The sequence below is a fragment of the Erythrolamprus reginae genome, chromosome 2 (genome assembly GCF_031021105.1).
Source record: "Erythrolamprus reginae isolate rEryReg1 chromosome 2, rEryReg1.hap1, whole genome shotgun sequence".
Classification (NCBI taxonomy): domain Eukaryota; kingdom Metazoa; phylum Chordata; class Lepidosauria; order Squamata; family Dipsadidae; genus Erythrolamprus; species Erythrolamprus reginae.
Window position 1 is genome coordinate 143699532 of NC_091951.1, and position 7041 is coordinate 143706572.

The following is a 7041-nucleotide window of genomic DNA, read 5'->3' on the forward strand; positions in this document are numbered from 1 at the left end:
ATGCAGAAGAGCTGATGGCCACTATTGAAGGCCACTTCCATAATACCTCAGCAGTGCCACAAGCTGTTAGCTTCCATGCCACACTGCACTGAGGCAGTAATTGCTGCAAAAGGGTCCCAAACCAACTACTGAGTACATATGCATGCTTATACTTTTCAGAGGTCTGATATTGTTCTATGTACAATCCTTTTTTATTGATTGCATGTAATATTCCAATTTTCTGAGATGGTGGATTTGGGGTTTTCATGAGCTATACCCCATAATCATCACAATTATGATAAATCTCGGCTTGAAATAACTTGCCTTGCATGTAATGAGTCTCTCTCATATACAGTGATCTCTCGTTTTTCGCGGGCGATGCGTTCCAAGACCAGCTGTGAAAAATGAATTTCCGTGAAGTAGAGGAAATATTTTTTTTAATGTATTTAGCGAGTATTTGGATTTTTAAAACCCACCCTTTGCATTAAACAGTCATTCTATAATGTTTCTCAGCTGGAACTACATGTGATATTCTACCAGTTTCTTTAATAGAGTACAGTACTGTAGAAGAATTTTATGAATTTTTAATGGATTTAAAAATTTTAATGGATTTAAGCCCCCTTTGAAAAAACCTGTGAAAGATGAAACGTGAAGTAGCGAGATATTACTGTATTACATTTTATCTTTTAAGTTGCATTACTGAAATAAATGAACTTTTACATGATATTCTAATTTTTTGAGTTTCACCTGTATTTCCTTGCCTACTTTTCCTCAGTTGTCACTGCCAATGTTTTTAGGGTTTTCTCTATTCCTAAACAATAACATAGCTAGACTGTTTCAATCTATATCCAAGCACACACTTTAATTGAGACATAAAGCATTCCAAAAATAGTTGTTCTGTGCATGATATTTTGCATTTCCTAAAATCATATTACCGTATTTTCCGGCGTATAAGACGACTGGGCGTATAAGACGACCCCCTAACTTTTCCAGTTAAAATATAGAATTTGAGATATACTCGCCGTATAAGACTACCCCTCTTCTGTACATCATAGACCTGACTGAGTCTAGGTCTATGATGTACTTGCATTGAGAAAAAAATCATTTCTGAACATGATAACACAATATTTTAATTACTAATGATGAAGATCTTATTGTTAAAATTATGAATGAATTATTTAGAGAGAGAGAGCCAAGTGGGAACACTCTTCTGTCTATCTCTCCATATGTCTCTGTCTATCTGTCTTGTCTGCCTCTCATATTTCTCCTCACCACAATTAAGTTTATTATTATAACTCATCATAATTTGTCAACACAAAAAGGTGAACCTGGCTATTTTTCTTTCTCCTACCATCTATTCTGCAGGTATCTTTCAGTCTAACATGCAGCATGCTGACACCTATGTGAGAATCTATTATGGAATGAGAATCTGTATGTGATATCATGATATGGCAATCCAAACAGCCCATCCATTTTTTCCTCTTTCCGCACTTTCTGTCTTTATCCTCTTGCAATGTCACTTAAACAGATTTTAACTTGTCGGGTTTAATTAGTGACCCTGCCAATTTTCAGTACTGTGCAGTGTGCTATGATACAGAGCAGGGTGAATAATATGACCTCAGCTTTTAAAGTTATTTTAAAATGTTGCCTAAGAAATATGGAAAGATGATTCTTTTTGGAGGAAAAGTACATTTTCAATGGTTAAACATAAGAACAAATACAAACAGGCAGAAATAAATGCATCCAGTTTAACATTCAATTTTGCAACCACTAATAATGTTGGTCAAGTAGGTACAAAAATACCTGGGGAAATTATCAAAGTCTGAGAAATGGGTCCCTTGTCAGTTAAAAGGAGTGCTGATTTACCACTTGCTAGAGCAGTGATTTTCAACCTTTTTTGAGGTGCAGCACATTTTTTACATTTACAAAATCCTGGGGCACATCACCAACCAAAATTACACAAATCTAATAAATAAATACATACATACACACACACACACACACACACACACACACACACACACACACACATAAATAACCCCCTCATATATACAATCCCATGTAACATCCCCTTATAAATACAGTCAATCATCAATCATCCCTCCTCAAATTTATACCACTGTCTCATTTCTGGGTTCTTCTCCTGTCTTTCCCCCTTTTCTCTCTTATGTTTCTCATTTCTCTCTCTTCCTCCCTTTTTCCCTCATTCCTTCTCCCTCTCACTTCTCCTCTTTTTCCATCCCTGTCTCTCCCCCCCCCTTACGTGTGTGTGTGTGTGTGTGTGTATACACACTCGAACCATTTCCAAAACCAGTTGAGGGCTGGGTTTTTTTTCTCTTTTATTCTTTTCAAACACAGGTGTGGGCTGGGGGGGGTGTTTCTTATTATTTGGGTGCTTTTTACCATATGCTTCAAGAATCACCTCTCTCCCTCTCTCTTGTTCTCTCTTATTTTCTTTCTGAGGCTCCTCCCACAACGGTGGCTACAGCGGCGCTGGCGATCCGGCCGCTAGCCGCTCCGAGCGCTGTGGGAACGCCCACCTCTCTCGCAGTCCGGTCCCGAGCTTCCCATCCTCCTTCTCAGAAGGTTTCCTTCTGAGCAAGCTGGCAGGAGGATGGGAAGCAGCCCCCACACCGCTCGGAGCGGCTAGCGGCCGCATCGCCAGTGCCGTTGCAGCCACCGCTAATGTAAAGGGGCTGCTTCCCGGCGGCAGGAACGCCTCGCCTCCGCTACTCCCGCCGCCGCCTTTGCTCTCCCCGCCGGGCAAGAGGCAAAGGTAGCGGAGGCAAGGCGGAGAAGAAAGAAGCCGCGGATAACTGCAGCAAGGGCTCGTTATGCCGGCTACCCCCCGCAGTTCCTGCCGCCGGGAGTGGCGCTCCACTCCAGCAAAGCCGGCGAGGGAGCTCCGGAATTGGTTGGTGCTCGCCCGACGCCATAGCCACCCGCAGTCCCCGGAGCCGGTGGGTTGAGGCAAAGGGCTGCGTTTCCCTTCCCTCCCTCCCTCCTGCCCCCGTCCTGAATGGAAGCCTCGCTCCGGGATCTCCGCCGCTTGCAAACCGCTCACTTTCGGCTCCGGGGACTGCGGATGGCTATGGCGCCGAAAGGAAAAAGAAGTTGCTGCGTGATGCCGCAAGACGCTGTCTCCTCGAGCGCTCCCTTGCCTCCCGAACTCCCGCCTGTGAAGAGAAACCAAAGGGGGAAATAAAAAAACAAGGCGTCGGGCGAGCACCAACCGATTCCGGAGCTCCCTCGCCGGCTTCATCAACGCGCTGCTGTTGCTGCTGTCGCTGCTGTCGCTGCCGCCTGAGGCGGCGGCACTCGAATCTGGCGTGGTGGAAAATCTTTGCCTGCCTCCAGATTTTCCACCACGCCAGATTCGAGTGCCGCCGCCTCAGGCGGCAGCGACAGCAGCAACAGCAGCGCTTTTTCCTTTCGGCGCCATAGCCACCCGCAGTCCCCGGAGCCGAAAGTGAGCGCGGGTCCGCTCCCCCCCCCCCCCAATCCCGCTCCCGGCCTCCTCCCGCCCGCGGCTGTGGAATGGGCGCAGTATCCGGCCTATAAGACGACCCCCCACTTTGGAAAAGATTTTCAGGGGTTAAAAAGTCGTCTTATACGCCGGAAAATACGGTATATAGATCTTCAAATTCAATAGCAAGAAGAAGACACACAAGAGAAATAAGATTAAAAAGACCAAAATTATACAGAATTTGCCAAATACAAAGGAAAACCATTTAGTATTTATTTTCAAACAACCAAGCTAAGTTATTTTACTAGTCCCATTGGCTACAAAACTGCTTACAATTAGTCAAGCATCAGTAACATGAAACATTTGCTTCAAAATAGCTCATAAAAGTATTGAACATTAACATCAGGATTTTCTTTTATTGCAACATGTTTATTAGAACTTAAAAATTACTTGCTATGATATAAAGCAAACATAAAATTTCATATTTTTAACTGTCAAGAGTAAAAAAGCCATCCAAAGTACCGTATTTTTCAGAGTATAAGACACACCTTTTCCACCCCTAAAAGAGGCTGAAAATTTGGATGTGTCTTATACTCTGAATGTAGCTTTTACTAAGCTTTTATTTAAGCTCTAAAGAGGTCGCAATCTACCCTGCTTTGCTAGTTAAGCATCTCCCTCTGACAGTCAGCTGAGCCTTTTTTCAGCCCCAACTAACACTGAAGCAATCTTCCGTGCTTTGCTAACAAGCAATCTTCTGACTTTTTTCAGCTCTAATGAGTGAAGCAATCTTCTAGCGAAGCGATCTTCCCTTTGCCTGACTTTCTCATTGTTTCTCTCTGAAGAGAGAGAAAGAGAAGTGAAATGTTTTTGAAACTGCTTTTTTATCCCCCACCAGGGGATAAAAAGCAAGCATGTAGGCTCAAAACCAGCAAACTAATGTGCTGAAGCTAAGGACAAGCCAGATGAATACCTGGTAGGCAGATTATTTTTTTCCCCAAACTCCTCCAACGTCCCCCAAAACTAAGGTGAGTCTTATACCCCCAAATATATGGCATATGTTCCTGCTCAAACTCATATATCATAGTTGTTAAAGATCCAACAAAAAGGAGTTTCAGTAATATCAAATTTAAAAATTCCTTGTAATAACTATATATCAATAATGGGGAATATGGTTGAAATGGGGCTGGAGAGTTGTTCTTGTTGCTCTCCGAGCTTGCTTGTTTTCTTGCAGATATTTTATTACCCAAACTAGATAACATCATCAGAAATCAAGCAAGCTCAGAAAGTACCAAAGACCCCTCTACATTTTCTACATACATAAAATATGCTTCAGAATTAGTATATCACAATAGTTAAATAACCTGGGTAGAAAACTAGAAACAGTGAGTTCTAATTGTATTTTATGTAAAAAGCCAGCTGACTGACGTTGAGCCAGTTACTCTCTCAGCCCCAGCAAGCAACCAATGGCAAGCCACCTTTGAAATATTGCCAAGAAACCTTGGAGGAGGGGCCTTAATGATACTAATGTGAGAAGTAAAAAACTGATTCAAAGGCATAAAATATGTCTCTATGTATAGGCATGTGTTAATTGTTACATAAGGTAAGTATTAAAAGCTTACAAGTATTTAATGGAACATGCCTCCAGAAAGCAGAGAGACACGCTTTTAGACACATAGACATTTTAAAACAAGAAACATTTTCACAGTGAAGTGAAAACTTAAAACATTTGGATTATTTAAAAGTTTTACTTTCACCAATTAGCACTACAGATTAGTGCTGTAGTGTGTAAGAAAATTAGGGAAAAAATGCTTGTCAAGATTGAGGATTCCACAAATATGCAGAAACAAACGGATTGCCCCCCCCCCAAAAAAAATCCCTGCAAGAGAGCTTTGATTTAATGATAGGACTGAGCAGGATGGCTACTATTGGTCCCTGCTGTCACCAGGATCTAAAACTCCACTCAGGATAAGTAACATAAAAAGAATCGAACATCCCTCCCTTGTTTTTATTTATGATTTAACGCCTCCTTTTAGCTAGAGCTTAATAGCTGCCCACGGATGATCTCAGGTGGAAACCTCTTGTTTTTACGGGTGTCTTGAAAAGCAATGAAACAAGCAGCCGTTGAGGTCGACGGGCTGTCTAAAACATGATCTTAACCTCCAATCACCCTTTGAAATATCCGGAGGAAAAGCAGAAATCTGACGAAGAGAAAATAATAGGAGGAAGAAGCATCTCTCCCGTTACTCCACTCCAATCCACAGCTTCTGTGGGATAATCAATCCAGGGAGGGCAAACAAGTCCGAGGCATCGACCTTTCCCGCACAGACATTACCTTGAGTCAACCGCCTCCAACCGCCGCAAAATGAACAAAAAGCTGCGGTCGGGTTGAGGCGTTTCAATCTGAGGGCCGGCTTTAACCTGAGGTAAAGCAGGACACCGCGGGACCGGCCCCGGCCCCGACGCTCAGCCTGCCCTTCATTCCTTTCAACACGGCTCTCTGGGCGCCGCCATCTTGGATAAGAACCCGACCTTTCCCGGCTACGGATTTCTCTTCCTTTCCGGGTTACTAGGCGGGGACTTCCGGAGCGATCGAGCGAGCTCGAATTATAAAGCCAAAGGCGTTCGGGGAAACTTCATTCGCAAGGTTGACGCCGCCTTCCACCGCCACCGCGGAAGTTTTTGCCACGCGGCAAACGCCCTGAAAGCTGGCAGCGGGTTGCCCTCCCGCGAAAGTTAGATTGCTGCTTCTAGTGTTAACGAATCGTGAAAGGCTTCGAACACTGGACTCTTTTACGTTTGCCTTTGATAAAAAAATATGTTATACACGTATGCATACATGCATACATACACACACACACATACATACTTACACACGCATACATACATGCATACAGTGATTCCCCCCCCCCCCCCCTGCACAGTAGCTGTAAGATGGAAGCGCTCAGCAAACTGCATGGCTGAGTAAGGTCTTCCAAATTCTCGCACATCATACTCGGTCTTTTTGAGTTATCTAATAGCTGGTTTACTTCTTAGGTGATCTTTATTTTATTTATTTTATTTGTCATACAAATATAGTATTGTATTGTATGTTTAACATAATATAATTATAGATATAGAAAAGATAAAAAGACATTAGGACAGGAACGGTAGGCACAAAGGTGCACTTATGCACTTAGAAAAGGGGAGAGGTCTATTGTAGATAATGTAAGGTTGAAGGTTTGGGGATTGGAGGAAGAAACAACCGAAACAACAACTTTTCTTGTGACGAAAAGTCGTGCCCGGTTTTTTTAGGCTATGCTTTTAATTTGGGGTGTTTGTGTGTTTCCACATAGAGTGGGAAGGCTTCCTAAAAGTAGAGGAAAACAATCATATGACCAGTTGAACCTTCCACAACATCTATGCTATCCACGCTGGTATCGTTTAGAAATAGCCCGAGATGGATCCTAAGCTGCTTTGGTAGGATGGTTATACGCTGAAAATTAGGAACAAAATACATTTCAAATAGAATGAGAAATATGCTTTGACTAAAAACTATTTGTTTTTCTTTGCTGGGGAAGCAAATGCATTTTTACACAATTTAGGGCTTAAATTGTAGA

The 7041-nt window shown here is 42.8% G+C and overlaps 1 protein-coding gene across 3 annotated transcripts in view; it reads right to left on the reverse strand.

The window, feature by feature from the left end:
- COX10 (cytochrome c oxidase assembly factor heme A:farnesyltransferase COX10) overlaps window positions 1–5984 on the reverse strand; it is a 121009-nt gene extending 115025 nt beyond the window's left edge. The window contains exons 1-3 of one of the 3 annotated variants that reach the window (XM_070739743.1): window positions 5778–5963; window positions 3044–3155; window positions 304–374 (exon numbers count right to left, since the gene is read on the reverse strand). The gene's annotated coding sequence lies outside the window, so the exon portion shown is untranslated. Of the gene's footprint in view, window positions 1–303; window positions 375–3043; window positions 3156–5777 lie in introns of all 3 variants that reach the window. The other 2 variants (XM_070739741.1, XM_070739740.1) reach the window with 2 other exon arrangements.
- Window positions 5985–7041: the final 1057 nt, after the last annotated feature.